The sequence below is a fragment of the Sabethes cyaneus genome, chromosome 3 (genome assembly GCF_943734655.1).
Source record: "Sabethes cyaneus chromosome 3, idSabCyanKW18_F2, whole genome shotgun sequence".
In the NCBI taxonomy this organism is placed as follows: Eukaryota; Metazoa; Arthropoda; class Insecta; order Diptera; family Culicidae; genus Sabethes; species Sabethes cyaneus.
This window is the reverse complement of record NC_071355.1, coordinates 104065888-104087986: the sequence shown is the minus strand read 5'-3', so window position 1 is coordinate 104087986 and position 22099 is coordinate 104065888. Positions and strand designations below refer to the sequence as shown.

The 22099-nt window shown below is 38.5% G+C and overlaps 1 protein-coding gene across 2 annotated transcripts in view; it reads left to right on the top strand.

Moving 5' to 3' along the window:
• Positions 1 to 22099, top strand: part of LOC128742369 (cytospin-A-like) — a 193267-nt gene that overhangs the window by 154242 nt on the left and 16926 nt on the right. The window lies entirely within an intron of this gene.

Sequence of the window (22099 nt, the reverse complement as noted above, 5' to 3'; positions counted from 1 at the left end):
TTCATGAGATTCTAATCGGAAAGCGGAAGTGATGGAAGAAACTTTTCTGTTCATGCACATTGTCTAAAATAATAAATATAACATCCACCGTTTCTCCTATTTGATAGTTTTTTTTAACATGATTAGGATACATAAACATGCACAAATCAGTAAGTTTGGTTTGAAGCATTAGTTACGCTGAAAAATGGCATAAGATATGTTCGGTAGTTATTTCTGGCATTGGTTTTCGGACGGTCGCATAATCAACCCTTTTGCGTGCATTGTGTGGCCTTTTGAAAACCAATGCCAGATTTGCAATAGCATGAAATAATTATAAAATGCATATTGACAATATATGCAAGATATGTTGATCTATTTTAGTAAAGCTTACGTTTCGAAACATAGAAAGTATCGACACTCAATTATCAAAAATTTCGTTTGTTCGTTGAATATGTTCCCGGGCATTCCCGGGCGATCACTAACACTTATAAGCAGTGGTAACTCCCTTGGGATAAGAGAAGGCGTTAGTAGTATCGTCCTTTGCGGTGTATATGCGAACCTTCTACTATGCTCAGTCTAGTTCTTGTGTCTTTGCTGAATCTGTACGTGGCTACACTTTCAAGGATATTTTTTCCATAAAGATCAACCTGTATATCCCTTGGTCCCTCCTTTCGCCCATTTATTGTACTTTCGAAAGCTTATTGCAGGGTTTTTATATCGTGGATATGAAAATATAGCAAAACTCCCTACAGCCGGCTGTTTAAAGTTCAATTTGCTACTAATAATGACAATATGTATCGGTAAGGGCCCAACAATATTTCGACTGTTGGTTTAAATTATCTGCAAACATAAATCTGTCGACATAACTAAATTATCTTAAACAAGCTTTTCGAAACGGCCTAAAAAAATAAATATAAAAAATACATAATAATATCTTTATAAAAAAACAAACGATCACATCACTTATCAAGGTGAATCCCGATCCAACGAAACCTACCTTACTAACAAAATTTAACTCCTTCCTGTAATCTTTTCTGGGATGCAGAGGTTAACACGGTCCCTAAAACAACAAAGATTACACTAACACTCCTTCCCCCATCCCACCTGATTGCAAGGACGTGGCCGGCGCAGTTATTGATCCTTCATATATCGAGTCACTGAATTTTGCACAGTGAGAATGACCGGCCACTCCCAACCACATTCGTTTGATTCATTGTGCAATTTCACTGATTCGGATCAATCGCTGAGTGCAACCATTGATATGTGCAATCAGTCTAAGCTAAGCTAAGCTAAGCACTGATTCCCTTTTTAACCTCCTCCTGTGTTGGTGGGTCCACAGCTTGACCATCGCTTACAATTCCTATCCTGTCCCTGCTGATCTCCGCATTTACCTCTCCATTCAACAGTGTCCGAAAGTGCTCCTTTCACCTGGCTGCTACCGCCGTTTTGTCGGTAAGCAGGTTGCCAGCACCAGGCTTGCTGATTATCGCGAAAGCGCTTTACTCTCTTTGTTAGTTATTCTCCAGAGAGTTACACGACCTGTGAAAAAAAGCTTCTCAGATCAGCTTCGATCAGCTTTGCGGTTGAAGCTATTCGGCATATTTCGTTTTTTCATGTTCTTCGTTCTGCTCTGAATTATCGCCTGTATGGCAGGCAACAAGTACTGCTCACTCATGAACTACGGGTTAATGCGTTTCACAAAGCAGTCTTCAGCTAAAGAAGCGTTCAATAGTGAGCGATATCATCTACATTCTTCATGAAGAATATTTTTTGGTTCTTCCTCGCGAATGAATGAATGATTTTAGGAAACAAGGGAAACCAGTTATTCATGTTGAATGGCAAAATTCGTTGTGATGGTAAACAGAATCAGAAGATTTGTTGCATTGCGGGTAGATAAACCTAAAACTTTTCCTCTTAATTCTATTATTTGGCCGGCGTTAAGTCAAACCGAAGACCGAACCAAGTAACAAAACTTTGATTTCGAGAAAAACCCCTTTCAAAGTTTGCTGCTCTGTATGGTTTATAGCTATGAATCGTTCGAAATCTTCTCATAACTCTGGCTGTTTGCAATATTTATGTAGTCTGATTAGTGTATAATGTAGCTTAGAAATTTCTTGATCGTTTGCTGTCATTAACTCATTTTATTAAATGTTGCGACTTGGTGCAGTCTGATTTAACACCGATCATTTATAAATCGTAGAATTAAAAGGAAAATTCAGTTTTTTTCATTCTGCATAATCTTCTTCGACGAACTGTAGGTCTAATTATAACGATAAATAAGACATTGTAACAAACCTTAAGTAACTTTGTTCATCTTTATACAGAATATGGCTATAGTTATAGGCTATAGCTATAGGCTGTGAAATATGAGGGTCGACGAAGCTTGATGGTATTATCAGCTGCTACGCTTACTTTTTACTATTAAATTAAGGTTTCGCGGTCGAAAAACAAAAGAAAAAATGATTTTTTTCGTTATGTTAAGCAAATTTGATAGACGCTGCTCATGTAACATTACGTTTTTAGCTTCGTATACCTTTATCTCAAAAACTAAACAAAGTGTTGAATAATTGTTTGTTGACAGACGTTTGAAGAAAATGTTTATAATTTGTGAGCTTTGGCCAGAAAATACAATCTACTACCTGTAAAGGAACTCAGGATCCAGGTTCGCAGGTGATAAACCATTCTGTGTAGTTTATTAATAAAAAAACTACAAGGTATACAGCCTTAAGGGTTGTACGAAAGGGTGACGTAGGACTATATCAGATCATCAGATCAAAGACTAATGTAAACTGCATTTCTGGCATATGTATGTTTATAAGAATCTTTGAGTGCCATTGTTTAAGTGAATGTTTAAAAGAGAAGATCGAAATATTCAGATTCAATTCTTGAATTCTTGGCTTTGAAAATACGTGGACGGGGATTCACAAGTACAATGCCTGCAACCTTTGAGACATAGAAATTTCACTTAAAAATCACTTGTGTGCATCATAAAGGTTGAATTGGTAATGAATTATCCTCCTACCACAGGGGTGAGGGGCCTCAAAGTATCATAAAATAAATATATTCATACCTCCAAAAAACCCCACAAATTTGGTGCCATTTGCTTGATTAGTTATCGAGTTATGAAGAAATTTGTATTTCATTTGTATGGGATCTCCCCTTCTTAAAGAAAGCAAAGGTTCTAATCCACCATAGAAAAAATCCCCCCCCCCTTCTGTTAAAAGACGGATGGGTCTCATTATACCATAGAAAAAATTCCTGCCTTCTAAAAACCCCACATGCCAAATTTGGTTTCATTTGCTTGATTAGTTCTAGAGTTATGAGGAATTTTATATTTCATTTGTATGGGAGCCTTAGAAGAAGAAGGGGTCAGAGTACACCATAGAAAAACATCTTACCTCCAAAAACCCCCACAAACCAATTTTGGCTCGAGTAGTTCTCGAGTTATAAGGAAATTTGAATATTATTTGTATGAGGTGTCCCCCTCCTAAAGAAGGAAGGGGTCTTAATTTACCATAGAAAAAATTCTTGCCTTCTGAAACCCCTACATTCCAAATTTGGTTCGATTTGCTTGATTAGTTCTAGAGTTTTGAGGAAATTTGTATTTCATTTGTATGGGAGCCCCCTCTCGCAGAAGGAGAAGAGGTCTCAGTACACCGTAGAAAATTAATCCTGCCTTCTGAAACCCCCGCATGCCAAATTTGGTTCCATTTGCTTGATTAGTTGTTGAGTTTTGAGGAAATTTGTGTTTCATTTGTATAGGAGCCCCCCTCTTACGTCCCCCTTAAAAATGCTCTCTTACACCCTTAAAAAATTGCTGGTCATTTTATCTATCCAACGACATATAAATTGTTCAGTTTCGTTCAATAGTTTAGTTGTTATTAGCATTTGAAATCTTTCATTCAAACGTTACACTTCTATTTTCGTTTTCACAAAGTGCTACCCAGTCCCAGTATAGTAAACAAAGACATAGTCCTACGTCAAAATCTGAGTCAAATGATACTTGGCATTCGTCCCACAGGCCTTCTTTCGATTTTCGGTTTTCCGAGTGATTCCTATACATTTATACTATATTTTCATATACATAGTAGAAAGGCAAAAACTCAAAAAATGCAAAAATGCAAAATAATAAATTTATATCTAGAAAAATGTATTTCTGTCTGTCTGTGTGTTCCTATATGCATGTATGGTACTTTCCGCGAAATGGTATTCCGCGTTATGGTCAACCGAGAATTGCTTTTCCGCTAAATGGTGTTCATCGAAATATTATACAATCACGGCAAATATTTTAATGCTATCAGCTTTATTTTTTTTTCGGATTATAAATTATAAGTTATAAATTAAACTATAAATGTATTACATAGATTAGACTATAATAAAAAGTTATAAGTGTAAATTATATACAAAAATGAAGTAAAGCATTTACAACGATTTAAAGTGAAACGCCCTTAACCCACCAAATGTCGGGGATGGGCACTAGAGGGTTAACTAATCTATACCTATAAAGAAGGATTTCTGTCTGTCTGTCTGTCTGTCTGTCTGTCTGTCTGTCTGTCCTGTGTTCCTTATAGAATCAAAAACTACTGAACCAATCGGCGTGAAAATTTGCATGTAGAGGTTTTTGGGGCCAGGAAAGGTTTTAGTGATGGTTAGAGACCCCTCCCCCCACTAAGAGGGGGGGCTCCCATACAAATGAAACACAAATTTCTGCATAACTCGAGAACTAATCAAGCAAATAGAACCAAATTTGGCATGTGGGTGTTTTCGGTGACAAGAATTTATTCTAGGGTAATTTGAGACCCCTCCCCTCTTTATAAGGGGAATTATAACTCCTCTCCCCTTTAAGAGGGGGGGTTTCCATACAAATTTCCTCATAACTCGAGAACTAATCAAGCAAATGGAACCAAATTTGGCATGTGTGTGTTTTTGAAGACAAAATTTTTTTCTATGATGAATTGGGACCCCTCCCCACTTTAAGAGGGGGGGAGCTCCTATACAAACGAAATACAAATTTCCTTATAACTCGAGAGCTAATCCAGCAAATGAAACCAAATTTGGCATGTAGGTGTTTTTAGGGGCAAGAATGTTTTCTATGATGAATAAGAACCTCTCCCCACTTTAGGAGGGGGGGGGGGGCTCCTATACAAATGAAATACAAATTTCCTCATAACTCGAGAACTAATCAAGCAAATGGAACCAACTTTGGCATGTGAAGGTTTTCGAGGGCAAGAAAATTTTCTACGGTGAATTAGGACCCCTCCCCACTCTGAGAGGGGGGGCTCCTGTACAAATGAAATACAAATTTCCTCCTAACTCGAGAACTAATCAAGCAAATAGAACAACATTTGGCATGTGGGTGTTTTTTTTTGGTGACAAGAATTTATTCTATGGTGAATTGACACCCCTCCCCTCTTTATAAGAGGAATTATAACTCCTCTCCCCTTTAAGAGGGGGGACTTCCATACAAATTTCCTCATAACTCGAGAACTAATCAAGCAAATGCAACCAAATTTGGCATGTGAAGGTTTTCGAGAGCAAGAAAATTTTCTATGGTGAATTAGGACCCCTCCTCACTTTAAGAGGAGGGGCTCCTGTACAAATGAAATACAAATTTCCTCATAACTCAAGAACTAATCAAGCGAATTGAACCAAATTTGGCATGTGTGTGTTTTTGGAGACAATTTTTATTTCAATGATGAATTGGGACCCCTCCCCACTTTAGGAGAGGGGGGGGGTCCTATACAAACAAAATACAAATTTCCTCATAACTCGAGAACTAATCCAGCAAATGGAACCAAATTTGGCGTGTAGGTGTTTTTGGAGGCAAGAATTTTTTCTGTGATGAATTAGGACCTCTTCCCACATTAGGAGGGGGGGCTCCAATACAAACGAAATACAAATTTCCCCATAACTCGAGAACTAATCAAGCAAATAGAACCAAATTCGGCATGTGGAGGTTTTTGGAGGCAAAAATATTTTCTACGGTGAATTAGGATCCTTCCACACTTCAAGAGGGGGGGCTTCTACACAAATGAAATACAAATTTCCTCATAATTCGAGAACTAATCAAGCAAATGGAACCATATTTGGCATGTGGGTGTATTTGGAGGCAACCATTTTTCCCATGATGAATTAGGACTTCTTACCTTTTTAGGAGGGGGGGGGGCTCCCATTCAAACGAAATACAAATTTGCTCATAACTTTAGAACTAATCAAGCAAATGGAACCAAATTTGGCATGTGAGAGTTTTAGATGGCAGAATTTTTTTTCTGTGGTGTATTACGACCCCTTTCCCTTTTAAGAGGGTGGGCTCCCATACAAATGAAATACAAATTTCCTTATAATTTGAGTACTAATCAAGCAAATGGAACCAAATTTAGCATGTAGGAGATTTTTGAGTCTTGAATTTATTTTATGATAGTTAGAGACCTCTCACCCCTGTGGTAGGGGGATATGGACTCTCATACAAATAAAACAGAAATTTTTGCGAAACTCAAAAACTAATCCAACTCGAGAAATTCGAGACTCTTCCATAAAACATTAATCAACAACAAGACCACAAAAACTATCTATAGTAACACTAGATCATTCAGGACGAGCCGGTCGCGAGTGTTGCCGGTGACCCGCCGTCGGAAGCGCCGCCCACTGGGGGGCTTGCAAAACTCGAGAAGTGACAAAGATCATCCGAGATTCATGATTTATGTACAACACAGGTTAATTTGTGGCAATACGAAGTTTGTCGGGTCAGCTAGTAGAATATATTTTAAATAGTTACAGCTGTATTAAAATTACTTTGAAATATGCTTTAAGTATTTTATCTGAGGTTACATATTTTTTATGCATATAAAGACAGTTCTTCATAACTAACATTCTCGGTGACCATAAAGATGTATTATCGACTGTATTATCAAATTTGCGTATAGAATTTACTCTATGCGGTGGTACACTCGACTTTTGAATTGCTTTTCTTGTCTCATTTGATCAATTTTACTTTTTATTTCATGCTATGAACTGGTCGGTGTTAAATCGAACCGGACCAGTTAAAATGAGTTAATGACAGCTAACGATCAAGAATTTTCTAAGCTAAATTTTATTCTAATCAGACTACATAAATGTTGCAAACAGCCAGAGTTATAAGATGATTTCGAACGATCTGTGTATATGTCTGTGTATAAACCATACAGAGCGAAGTTTGCGCGTTTTTCAAAATCAGAGTTTTGTCCATTAATTCGGTCTGACTTAACACCAGCCAACTGTCTTCCTAATTTTTAAAATAACTGTCAATAATATTGCTACAGTTAGTGAAAAAATTAAGTCAGCTCTAATTCGTAACAGAAAATTTATCGATCTCTTCAAATTTTAGTAACATTTGTAATTGGATGATATTAGACAACATTATGGAAAAACTGACGCAATTTGAGAAAAATTCAGCCGTTACACGCTTTTTATTCATCAGACTTCGCAGCCAGCTATTAGAGTACAGAACAATTGCAAGGCTAGTGCTACGATATTACAGCCTCCCCCAGTCAAGGTTTGAACATGCGACGACGGGTTTGTTAGACCACTGCCATAGCACGTAGCCAACTGGAAGGCTTTTGTTATGTATTGTATTAAAATTCTGAAACTGACTATATTTTTCCAATTATAGTCTTATTCTATTCAATAATTAAGTATAATATTAACCTTTCCTTCTTTGGAAATTTCAAAAGCATAATTGTTTTCAATAGTTTATAATTATGCTTGTTGTTTTAAATTTTCTATACTAACGAATAAAAGTTTAGTCCTCCAAACAAAATTTCAAAAACCTATACAGTGAACTCTCGGAAAAGTTAATCGATTGGGGAATGGGTCGATTAACTTTTCCGAACTATTAACCTTTAAAACGAATTGAAGAGCTCGTTGGTAGCTATCATAAAAAAATTACAAGGTATACAGCCCTAAGAGTTGTACGAAAGGATGACGTAGGACTATATCAGATAATCAGATCAAAGACTAATGTGAACTGCATTTCTGGCATATGTATGTTTATAAGAATCTGTGAGTGCCATTGTTTAAGTGAATGTTTAAAAGAACAGAGCGAAATATTCAGATTCAATTCTTCATTGAATGCAATGGTGGCTTTGAAAATACGTGGACGGGGTTTCATAAGTACAACCCTACTAGCACGGTTATTACAAACTTGTTGTGGTAACCAAAATATGACTAATTTTAGTTGTAATTCGGTTGCATTAACTAAATGGACCTATAGCGTACTACTTGGGAACGCCTGCAACCGTTGAGACCCACAGATTTCTTTTAAAAATCACTCGTGTGCATCATGCAAGTTTGAAATGTAATGAATGACCAGCCCACAGATTATTGTGTTGAATATGATTATGATATGTTTCAATAATCTTACTTTAACTCGCTTCTGACCTTTAAAAAAGCCATTGGTTATAAATAACATTAAAGCCAAAGCACGTTCATCGCAAATATGACGTACCATACGAATGTCATCGTCTTTTCGATTCACTGTCTTTTGCTCCGAGAAGGTTTTACTAGTTTACTTTCACAGCTTTTCGCTTGTTACATAGCAGAAAATATGGCACATATGCAAAAATTTCTGTTTTATTTGTATGAGAGTCCTTATCCTCCTACCACAGGGGTGAGGGGTCTCAAACCATCATAAAATAAATTGAAGTCTCCAAACCCCGCACATGCTAAATTTGGTTCCATTTGCTTGATTAGTTCTATAGAGTTACGAGGAAATTTGTATTTCATTTGTATGGGAGACCCCCCCCCGCCCATCTTAGAAGAAGAAGGGGTCTCAGTACACCATAGAAAAACATCTTGCCTCCAAAAAACCCCACAGGCCAATTTTGGTTTCTTTTACTTGATTAGTTCTAGAGTTATGAGGAAATTTGTATATTATTTGTATGGGAGCCCCCCTTCTTAAAGAGGGGAAGGGTTTCAATTTAGCATAGAAAAAAATCTTGCCTTCTGAAACCCCTACATGCCAAATTTGGTTCCATTTGCTTGATTAGTTCTCGAGTTTTGAGGAAATTTGTGTTTCATTTGGATAGGAGCCCCATCTCCTACGTTCTCCTTAAAATTGCTCTCTCGCCCACCTATAAAATTGCTGGTCATTTTATCTATCTAACAACATATATATTATTCAGTTTCGTTCAGTAGTTTAGTAGTTATTAACATTTGAAATCTTTCATTCAAACGTTACACTTTCGTTTGTGCTACCCAGTCCCAGTATAGTAAACAAAGACGTAGTCCTACGTCAAAAATTGGTAAAAATGTGTCTAATTATAGACGTCTATCCCCTGTGTTTTAAAATTTTAGTTATCAATGGTTTTATTTAAATAAAAATAATTCAAGAATGTGCTAGGTGCAATAGTGATATTTCTCTTCCTGGGGTGCGTAAACATTTCTTAGCGTCACCCAGTTAATTTATTTTATCAACACCTTTATTAATTTCAAATATATTCATATGGTTAGGAAAATATATCACATAGATGATCATTTTTCAGTCCTCTATGAATATATGTAAAATATCAGTAACTACGGAAACAATATGAAATTGAATGAGATAAATAATTGTTTGTCCAGTGCAAGTCTTTGTTGATTGCAAGAACGCAAAATTTGTTTGAAATTTGTATAGGAAAACTAGTTCTTGCTATTTTAATTCTACGAGTAACTATTTGTATAAACCAGCTACAGATCAAACCGACTTTGGCACGTTTCACGGATTATTTTTAAACGACCGTATTCGAAAATCAGTTTGATTCTTTTTGAAAAACAAAACTGACATCTCAGAATATTTCTTCGCGGCCGACCTGGCAATTCTGAAGGCTTAGCGGACAATTCCCGGTTCGGTTTGGCGAATTCTGCGCGAAGTTACAAGCACACGTACATGCATCACAAATACACACATACTCATACACATACATGCAAGCACACATACATACATCAATACATACAATCGACACTTGATAGATGTTTTGGTTATCCACGTTTTGACGGTTTTATACACGTTCCTAAGTATTCAAGTTTAAATATAGTTTATTTTCGTTTGATAGGTTTAAACAGAACAGTTTTCAAATAACGTTTACTTATATACTTATATAAAATTCAATAGTGATCTTTCATTTGTCACCAAGATCATCCAAATCTATCTACCGACTCTGAGAAAAGTGAGTGCAAACCGTTTATAAGTACACACATACGTACACTCGCGCATACGTACACTCACACATACATACATACACATATCTTATAAGATTTCCAAAAATAAAATACGGAAACAGTTTGCTTTTACATTTTATCCGTTATCTGCAGCCAACTAAACTAAGCTATTAATCATCGCCTCGGTGATAAATTTTTGTTCGCTTCTTCATGAAGATCGAAGCATTCGAAGAAGAGTGAAGAATATCATGTACGCTTCGTACCGCAAACGGACCGAAGGCGAAGAATAGAGAGCGCAAAGATAAAACACAAATATTCGGCCTATGCATTACTCTCTTGCAAGTCGCATCGCTGCAAGCTTTCTAGTGTTATTATTATCTTCATTCTGGAGCAGTGAGGCGTTATTGAATCTTCGAATGCGTTCCTGCTTGAAGACTAAAAATAGGCGTTATGATGCGATTATCAGCAAGCCTGGCCAGCACTATCATTGCACATCACAGGCATGGCAAAATTCCTGCATCTCACCGTTTTATAGAAACTCCGTGTGTCGTTGCTGGCATATCGCTTCTCTGCACCGGCGAGCACGTGCTCCTCATGCTCGCGTTTCTTTAGACGATGGATTCTTTTTTTCCGCAGCTCTAGTCTCTCTGTACCTCTCTCTGTTTTGACGCGTTGCCGCAGTGAACAAGCGACTCCTGGCCTGGTTCTTTTCATCTGTCACTCTCTGGCATTCGGTATCAAACCAGCTGTTACGCTGTCTTCCAAGCGTCGTGCCTACCACCTCTCTCGCAGCTGTTTCGATGGCACCATGGATGTTCCTCCACAGCCCATTTATATCTTCTCCTTCTACCTGCTGTTCTGCGATTCGTTGGTCAAGCTTCCTGGCGTACTCCACTGCTAGGCCGTCTGCCGTTAACCGCTGGATGTTGAAACGCAGCGTCCTCTCAGTGCGAGCTTTCGCCGTGTTCGACAGGCTTGCGCGAATCTTACTCACTACGAGATAGTGGTCAGAGTCGATATTTGGTCCCCGAAAAGACCGTACATCGATAACATCCGAAAAGTGACGACCGTCAATCAAGACATGATCGATCTGAGAGCTAGAGTCTCCATTTGGATGCCTCCAGGTGTGTTTCCGAGTATTCAAACGTGGAAAGTAGGTGCTACAGATAGCTACTCCTCTGGCCGCGGCAAAATTTATGAGCCTCAGACCATTATCATTGGTCGACAGATGAAGGCTATGTCTTCCAATAACTGGACGGAAGAATTCCTCCCTCCCGATCTGCGCGTTCGCATCTCCGATGATTATTTTCACGTCGTGTTTTGGGCACTCTCCATAGGTCCTCTCAAGCCTGTCGTAAAACTCGTCCTTAGCATCATCGGATTTATCATTTGTCGGTGCGTATAAGTTGATTAGGGTGTAGTTGAAGAATTTGCCCTTAATCCTCAACACGCATATACGTCATCTACGGGCCTCCGCCGGATAACTCGTTGCTTTTGTTTTCTCAACATTACGAAACCGACTCCCTGTTCTGCTTTTTTACCGCTACTGTAGTAGATGTGGTACTTGAAAGAAGTTTATTTATTATTTATTATAGCTTTACCAACAGGCAACAATGCCCTAATGGCTCTCAATACAGCAAACATCGAAATATTGAGACAAATTTATAACGTAACACTTGCTTAGACAGATGAAAGTCAAACGCTGTTGAAACACGATTGAATGCACGTTGCAGACCAGTGATTGCGCCATTAGCACTGTAGTTGGTGCGACGAAAAGGCAGGTTAAGCAGAGGAATCCTTCGCTACACTTTTAATGGTGCATTCAGATTGATCTGGCGAAGAATGTCGGGGCAATCGATGTTGGAAGTCAGGATATCGGAAACTACCATGGCGCGCGCTGTTTCTCGGCGTAATTCGAGGGTGTCTAATCGGATGAGCTGGCAGCGATCCACGTATCGTGTATACCTCTAAAGTATTCCTGTATTCCAATAGGGTCTACTGCACGGAACTCCCTTTCTCCGGAATTTGGCCACCGAACTTCCTGAATAGCAGCGATCTCCACTCCGAGTTGATGCAGCTCTCGAGCAAGCAAGCCAGCCCGTGTCGGTTCATGGAGAGTCCGGATATTCCAGGTACCAAGTTTCCAATCGTTATCCTTGTCCCTTGCCGTGTCCTATACCGATTCTTCCGTCTTGAATTTCTTTCTTCGTTGTTCGTGGTTATTGAGTTTTCAGTATACTACCTCACCGGGTCGCGATATCTACATCCCGCTGATGGGTCTGCCATCTTAGGTATAGCTTGCGGGATACAGCATTTCATATTCAGCCGCCCGTTTCGAGACAGACCCTGTGTGAACCGCCCCTCACCTGGAGAACAGGCGCTCTAGTTCGCACCTCCTAGCTTAGCTGCTTCAGTAAGTAGGGGAATGTCCCCGGTTATGAAACAGGTTTTGTTTTTTGATCATAGCTTTCGATCGGATCAACCAATTTTAAATCTTTTTTAAGCATTGGAAAGTTTAAACGTATACCTATCTTTTTGCCAAAGGAAGTATATGGTTTTTGTTTAAAACACAAAAGTTATAGCAAAATTTCAAAACATGGATTTTTGTGGCTAAAAAAAAGTATCTCCGGTTGTGAAACACCTCGGGAAATCGTTAGAAAAGAAAAGAAAATATAGAAATATCGAAGGAAAATCAAAAATTAAGATCATTTATTCATGGGAAATATTAAAAATACAAAATCATCGATCAATTTCTTTGTTTAATCGTCTAAATCTGAATCGCAAAAAAATGCATGTAAAAAAGCAAGCAGTCATATTGCTTTTGGGTTGCTTGGGTTTTGCTAAACCTAAATGAATCCTACTGTCATAAAGACTCATAATGCCCCAATGAAAATAACGTATGATCAATGAAGTATAAAATAATTGATTTTCTAGATGTTTCACAACAGGGGAACTCGACTGTTTCATAACCGGGGCTTTGGCCATATTGCAAAACATTATATAATAATTTTTGAGTCAATTATTTTCCCTAAAATTTGTTTGTGTGATGAAATAGAGGTTCAAAACTAAACTTATGCCTTTGCCTGACCTTTTTTATTCCATTTGGTACAAAAAATAATCAATTGCAAAACATGCGACAAAACTTTTTTGGGTGTTTTTTTCAAACAAGTTTCCTACAAAGCATTGTAAATGTTGAAGTTTGACCATTGTTTGCTCAAAAGTTATATTACTATGAGACTAAACGTAAACGTTGGTAGTAATTTGACAGCACTAGGATAATAAAAACGTTAAAAACTACGAGTGTTTAACAACTGGGGCCGTTTCACAACAGAGGACAATCCCCTACATGAAGCATTTCCGGTTAAGGCCATCGACTGTCATCGTTTGACTTAGATCTGCGAGGAGGCGCCAGAGCTATGTTTGACGCTCCTTCCAGGTTACTCTCTTTATTTCATACCCTTTATTAACCATGATAGTACCGAATTAGAGCACAGAATTACAACTATCTACTCTACTACATCAATGGGTATGAGCAGTCTGTAAATTGTGACAGCAATCGGGGTCTGCCGTAAGGGCGCTACGATCATCGCAGTGGCCTTTTAACGCTAGAGCGGTCGCGCTAAAAAAAGTTACATAAGCGGTCGCGTCGTGTACTGAGTACACGGCGAATAATACTGCCTATGTCTCAGGACTGGTATGAGATAGAAGGTTGCGGTTTTCGACAAAGTTGTTTATCTAGTTAAGACGCATCTAGAAACTAAAAATAAAGTTTGAGAACTGATTCGCTAAATGGCGCAAATGGCGACCAAATTAAATGATTCTAGAATCTCGATACTAAAATCTCTAATATCTCGGGACTGAGAAGAGATAGAAGGTTGCTGTCTTTGGCAAAGTTGTTTATTTGGACGAGATCAATCTGCTGCGGACAACAAATTTCGGAACTGATACGATAGATAGGGCTTATAACGAGCACATTGATTTTTTTTTGGAATATTTCAGAGTCGTGACGAGATAGAATGTTACTGTGTTCTACAAAATTATTTCTTCGAACAAGACGCATTTGGTAATGCATAACAAAGTTCGACACTGTCTCACTAGGTGGCGCAAGTGGTCAAATTATAATCTTATGATGATATCTCATGACCATGAACTGTCCCGTTAGAAGTCGCAGTTGGTAAAATCATATTTCTTTTTGCGATATCTCTGCTTATGTTGTATAGGCGACAAAATGGCTTATCTAGTCTGGTAAGGAACACCAAAATGTTTGCAAATAGTATTCTCGTGACGGTTTTCCCAAAATAGAGTTTGCCAACAACTGAATAGTGCACGTATTTTATAGCCGATATATATCGAGTTTCACTCACCTAGAAATACATGATACTTATTCAACTTAACAATCCTAAAAAAAAAGCAAAGCCATGGGTTTATACCGTCTTTAGACATTACCCTTCTTTATCGACAGACTTCGCAGCCGGCTGTTAGAGTACAGCAAAATTACGGGGCCAGTGCAACAATCCTACTGACTCTAACTAGCAAGCACCGCCTAGCCGAGATTCGAACATACGACGACTGGCTTGTTAGACCAGCGCCGTACCTCGAAGCTAACTAGGCGGTTAACAATCCTATAACTATAACTTAACAATCCTATAATGTTCTTATTACGGTCACTTATATCATACAGAAAATAACACACACGTAATACAAGGAAAGAGTAAAGTATTCGAGCCCAATGAAAAAAGCAAGCTTTACACAAATGAGCATCAAGAGAGTGCACTTCAGTCGTGTTGTCGCGTTAGCAAAACAAATAGTTTTGCTTTTGTCGTCACGACAAAAGTAATTTCAGACAACATTTTGTATCTGTGTTGAACAAAACAGGCAAGACGTTTCCCGAAAAAGTCCTCCCTATCGATCAAATTGATCGCCAGATGTCTTTTGATAAATGTTGAAGAAATACATATTAATTACTTCTGTCAGGAAGCCATAGAAATAGCTGTTGATTGGCTGGAATTGACAACACCATCAATGGTGGAAAGAACAAGGATGCGTTATCTAACGTCTTTTGACTACACAAACCATTTTGTAGCGAATAGCAGTGTTCTATGGCATCATAGTTCCGAAATATTCCGAAAAGAATTTGATTTTCTCATCATCTCCACCAACTACTGACTTAATTTCGAATTTTATTTACCATCATCGGTAGTATCTTGACCTGATAAACAACTTTGTCGAAAACATCAACCTTCTATCTCGTCATGGTTCGGAAATATCGCCAAATGAATTGAATTTCACCGTGTACTCCATCTAGTGGACTAGTTCCAAACTTCAGTGTTCGTTACCAAATGCGTCTTACAATCAACTTTGTAGTGAATAGCAACCTTCTAGCTTATTACGGTTCTAAATAGGAATATTATAGAATGAATTTAATTTATTCATTATTAGCGCCATCTAGCGAATTAGCTCCGAACTTTGTTGTATATCACCGAATGTATCTTAACTAGATAAGCAACTTTGTCGAGAGTCGCAACCTTCTATCTCTTCACAAACTTGAGCTATTGCCCGCCGTGTACTCAGTACACGACGCGACCGCTTGTGTAACTTTTTTCATTTCAGAAAAGTTACGTTAGTGGTCGCGCTGGTGTACTGAGCACACGCGAGCGGACACACTATTTTTAAAAGCAATTTTCGACCACTTTTTTTATTTCTTTTCGCTGTATTTTGGCATTATTAAAAAGAGCAAGAGTAGATCTTCGAATACAACCAACACCTGGTGTGATTTGATTAAAATTTCGATGACTTTCGCGTTTGCGAAAACGCGTGTACTCAGTACACTCGCGCGACCGCTCTAGGGTTAACCCAATGCACAATGAGCAAAAACGAGCTTGTAATTCCAAGAATTAGAAGGAATCTTAAAAAAAATGCAGAAAAACGATTGGTGATGGTTTCATCCTGCGCAGACTTCGGGAAGTAGTCCGTTTTGCCCTATTATTGCTGTTGCAGTTGAAAACCGTAATAATCGACGTGCGACATTCGGTTTTATTCTTGTTCTGTGTGTCGCAACTACATCGCAGGTGGTGCACTGTATAGCGCATCAATGTGCGAACACTACGTCATTTTGAAAATTATATTCACTATCAGGAACCCTACTACTACTCCTGTCATGTTAGTTGTCGACTATGTCGATCCCACAGTATATTGTCTGTTGTCAATTGTCGACCAACATTTGAAAGGGGCGGATAAGCCAACTGTCAAACAGAACGGGTGAGAGTTATTTTTTGCTGGAGCAGCATAGGAAAATGAACTCTCACTCGTTCTGTTTGACAGTTGGCTTATCCGCCCTTTTCAAATGTTAGTCGACAATTCTGCTCTGGTGCGAAGGGTGCGATCTTCTTGCTTTCGGTGTGTGTAACACTCCTGCATATGTACTGCTGCTTAGATTGTCAGTATCCGTGCGTTTGTTTACAGTATGATCAGTATTTATCACCCTAATGGCATCTCTATATCGAGTTCCAATGAGTGACAGCATGAGGATGTCCCGGGCTCAAAATTGACAGCGGGCCCAAATCAGACTGCTGGCAGTTGAGTGAAACGCAGTGGTGAAATGCTCCCTCATTTTCTCACACACGAGATGTTGTCAGCGAAAACATGGTTGCCTGCCGATGGGGTGGTATTTATGAAATGACACCAAGGGACTGGCAAACCTATCCTTACTCTATGTGTTTGACAGTAGTCAACATCAATTGCCGGCTGGGTATTATTTGCACAAATCTGGCTAAAATTTGAAAATAATAGAGCTTTCTGACAGCTCAAGCACCCACACTAGCGAACACGAAATACGCGTGTATATACTAGAGATGGTCGGGTATGAAAATTTGAATACCCGAACCCGACCCGTACCCGATCAAGAAAAAAATTAAAAACCCGTACCCGATCCGAACCCGCAAGTTTATTATTTTTGATACCCAAACCCGACCGCAACCCGACGGGTACGGGACGGGCCCGGGTACCCGACCATCTTTAGTGTTAAATGTGGTCAATAGAGATACCCGACCAGACCCGTACCCGGTTTCAAAAACAAAAATTAAAAACCCGTACCCGACCCGAACCCGCAAATTATTTTTTTTCAATACCCGAACCCGGCGGGTACGGGTACGGGTGCGGGTTTCGGGCAAATTTTCCGCTACCCGACCATCTCTAGTATATACATGATGTTTACCTCATTTTGGGGAAGCTGAAGGAACAAACCGAAAAATAGCGATTACTAGTTGTGTTTCTCCGTTTGCCACACTGCAGAGCATATATTTCGGTCAAATTTTCCATCCTGTTCCAAATTCATGCACATATTTTGAAAATTTGCTGGTATTTAAGCCGGCGGAAGACGAAATTCATTCTGTACCTTGGAGACAAAGGAATGCATCTCTTTTGTTTACTGTTGTTGTTTGCCTCATTTTCAAGCACCAATACACACATAACTGGAAAGCTCTATACCCTGGCATACTGGCTTTGCAGAGTGAAACGAAGAGAACGTATAGCGATATCATGCTGCGTCATTTACGCAAATGGTTAGATGTTGACTGCAAAAACATGATTGCCTACACTCAAAATAATCTGCACTTAACTAATGGTAAATTTCCATATGAAAATCCATATGATTATCATGTGCTACATATAAACACAATCTGCCCAGAAGTACACATAAAAATTATACGCATATGAGTAGTATGTGCAAATTTTAATAATAATTGTTAAAAACACAAATGATAACTGTTTGACACATAAATTTAATTTCCTGGGCACATTGCAAAAATCTATGTGTGGGACACATAGAAACTATACGAAAAGTTTTCCCAGTGTAGCAGTATCGTGTATGACACACCTCGAGAATTGGAAGAGCAGACTGCCTTCGATGGTTATCCATTATGTGGATTTTATCCAGCTCAAATCGGTGGTTTTTATTATTGCAGTGTTGGAAAAGTACTGTTTTTCCCTGAGTTGTGCTATTTCGATATGATCCAGATATTGCTCCAGTTTTTTGATGTTTGATTTGTGGTTGCTCAATCTTTTCTTCAATTGTGTAGTAGTTAAACCGACATATGACGCCTCGCAGTTGTCTCAGGGAATGCGATATATTACGTTGTGTTGATTTTCAGGTGTTATTTTGTCTTTCATGTTGGTGAACATATTTTTTACTGTCCGTTCAATAATAAGAAATATCGCTCACTATATAGCGATTATAACCAAAAATGCAGTGAAGGTTACAAAAAGCACCCGGGCAATATATCACAATAGATCAATTGTACTAGTCGCTGGTAACGAATCCACCCAAGAAAATACCCTAAACCATGATAAAACCAAGGTAGTGTATAAATATTGTATAAAGTATTGTATGAAAACAAAAACTGATACAAATTATTAATCATTATTCCAAAAAATTCTCTTTTTATTGTTGACTAGCTGACCCGACAAACTTCGTATTGCCACAAATTAAACTGAGTTGTACATAAATCGTGAATCTCGGATGACCTTTGTCACAATCTCGAGTTTTTTGTTTCTGAGGATTTTAAGGGTGGTTTTATATACAAATTTTCCTCAGTAAAGTAGAAAACAGCTTTTAAATATTTGCCATGATTATATAACATTTTGCCAAATACCATTTTGCAGAACACCACGGTTGACCAGAACACCTCGGTTGACCATATCGCGGAATACCATTTCGCGAAAAACCTTACACGAGATGTACCATTTCCCGAAAAATCTTTTTGTGGAAAGTGCCATTTCGCAGGGAAAATCCTCTCCTTACTTGCTGTCACTCGTTCGGACCCCACTAAACCGACGGCGGGTCGCCGGTAACGCTCGCGGCCTGCGGCCGTCTCGCCCTGAATCATCTAGTGTTGCAATCGATAGCTTTTGGTGGTCTTGTTATTGACAAATGTTTTATGGAAGAGTCTAAAATTTCTCGAGTTCGATTAGTTTTTGAGTTACGCAAAAAATTCTATTTCATTTGTATGAGAGTCCTTATCCCTCTACCACAGGGGTGAGGGGTCTCAAACCATCATAAAAAAATTTCTGCCTCCAAAACCCCCCACATGCCAAATTTGGTTCCATTTGCTTGATTAGTTATCTAGTTATGAGGAAATTTGTATTTTATTTGTATGGAAGCCTTATTGACAAATGTTTTATGGAAGAGTCTAAAATTTCTCGAGTTCGATTAGTTTTTGAGTTACGCAAAAAATTCTGTTTCATTTGTATGAGAGTCCTTATCCCTCTACCACAGGGGTGAGGGGTCTCAAACCATCATAAAAAAATAAGCCAAACCATCATAAATCCTCTCAAAGGATGGAGGGGTCATAATTTATCATAGAAAAAATTCTTACCTCATAAAACCCCCACATGCCAAATTTGGTTACATTTGCTTGATTAGTTCTCAAGTTATGAGGAAATTTGTATTTCATTTGTATGAGAGCCTCCCCCTCTTAAAGGGGCGAGACGTCATAATTCCTCTCCTAAAGAGGGGATGGAGCTCAATTCACCATAGAAAAAATTCTTGCCTCCAAAAACACCCACATGCCAAATTTGGTTCCATGTGGTTCATTAGTTATGCAGAAATTTGTGTTTCATTTGTATGGGAGCCCCCCCTCTTAGGGGAGAAAGGGATCTCCAACTATCATAAGAATAAGAACTCTCCCTGGCCCCAAAAACCCCTGCATGCAAATTTTCATGCCGAACGGTTCAGTAGTTTCCGATTCTATAAGGAACATACGGACAGACGGAAATCCATTTTTATAGGTATAGATAGAAGATACCGCACAACAGTCAGCGCCCAACTTCTTTAGTCACGATCTTGATTAATCGATTCCACCAATCCTGTTTCTGACCAATGTTGCTGGTGACTGACAATACTTCTCTGTTGAAAGCGACTGGGGATAATTTGATGGATTCTGGGCTTTTGGAATGAACTGAACTCTATGGTCGTTGTATCACTTTAGCACGTCTTTGATGTAGCTGGCTAAATGTGGCCGAAACGTAACTCAGCCATTATGGAACTTAGTGAAGAGTTCTCCTGCATAATGATCATGTCAGAACCACGTAAACTGTGAAAAAATAGATCGAGCTGAACTGTTTACCACATTATACCACAATATGCTGCCGAAAGCTCGCATTAGCTTTAGGAAACGTCTGCATGTAAAAGTTTTAGATGTGATGAAGGATATATACTGCACATAGGTGGCAGTCTACTATTATGGTGAGTAATCGTAAGTAACCGAAATGTGAGAACTAAGAATCGCGTTCATTCGTTAAACTCCCACAAACTTGTTTCCATGCTTCTATCCAACTTTTTGCATGCGCAATGGCGACTAGTGGGTACAACTTTCGGAAAACGTTAGCATGCCTTTGGCAACTTTATTCACCTCAGGTTGATATTTCCAGCCTTGATTGTTGTTTTAGAACTTTCAAGCGTACGTGAGAGAAGTTCCCGAAAGCAAATTAACATTGTCGAAAAGTGTACCCTACAGAGACTATAGGTAACAGAGGCGACGAGGCACTCAAAATCCACTAAATTTTGAATCCAAACGGAGAGTTACCTTTATTTGTGATGGTACTCTCCGTTTTGATTCAAAATTCAACGGATTTTGAGTGTCTCGTCGCCTCTGTAAACTCTGTAAACCTAGCCGCCATTAACCGCGCGAAAAGGTGGATAGAGCTTTCTGACAGCTCAAGCAACCCACACTAGCGATCACGAAGTACGCGTGTATAAATGATTGCCTCATGTTGGATAACAGCTGATGCTGGAGGAAAAAACCAAAAAATAGTGATTATTAGTTGTGTTGCTCCGTTTGCCACACTGCAGAGTACATATTTTGGTCAAATTTTTCATCCTGTTTCAAATTCAAGCACACATTTTGAAAATTTGCTGGCATTTAAGCCAGCGGAAGACGAAATTCATTCTGTACCTTGTTGACAAAGGGATGCATCTCGTTTGTTTATTGTTGTTTTCCTCATTTTCTCAAGCACCAACACACACATAACTGGAAAGCTCTATAGAAAACTTTTGTATTCGTTGAATTACAGTTTAAGTAAACTTTTATAAGACTATGGGTTTGCGTGCTTGTGAATAAACAAACATTCATACATTTCATAACGCAGGTCTTAATGATTTAACACCACCGCCTCGTTACAAAAGGCTATTTTGTTGTAGGATTCCGATGTATAACGCATTAGTCCGTATGAATAAAGTTAGAGTTAGAGTCAGAGCAAACTCTCCCATAAGATTTAAACGGGAAAAGCGAAGCAAATTGTTTTATTCATACATGTTACGGCCTATTGATACATACACCCCTCCTCCCTCTCCCGTCAGCGTTATGTAATTTGTGAATGGTCCCTAAGAATATTCTGGCAATCACTTTGCTTCTCAGGGATTGGTATCTCAAAATAAACGATATATGAATATGGATGATTTGATAAAACGTGGCAATTAACTTATGGAATAACATTAATTATCTTCATTGTGTATGCAATGTTTATTTGTGTACAAATAACCTACAATATCAGACTGGTTCGATGCATAATCAACCCAATAAATAACTCGTAGTAAATTTTTTTATTCCAGCTTATAGAAGTAGTTAGGAGGATCAGTTGCATTTGCTAATGTTTCTTTTACTTGTTTTATTGTGCATGGGTAATCAGCATTATTCGATACTTAGATCTTCCTCTCGTCTCAATTAATCTTATTTTTTGGCTCAAAAGATACAACTTGTGCTAAGCCGGGTCAACGTCAGCACTATTTATTACTATGTGTACAAGCTCTAATTCTTATAATTGGAAAAATAGTGCAATGCACATATTTAGAGGAATGACAGCAGAGAGTATTTATAAAAAAAATAACTTTGCATGCATGTGAGTAATATTTCTTTTATTTTTGTGTGTTGTAACTAATTAACATGTCTTCTAT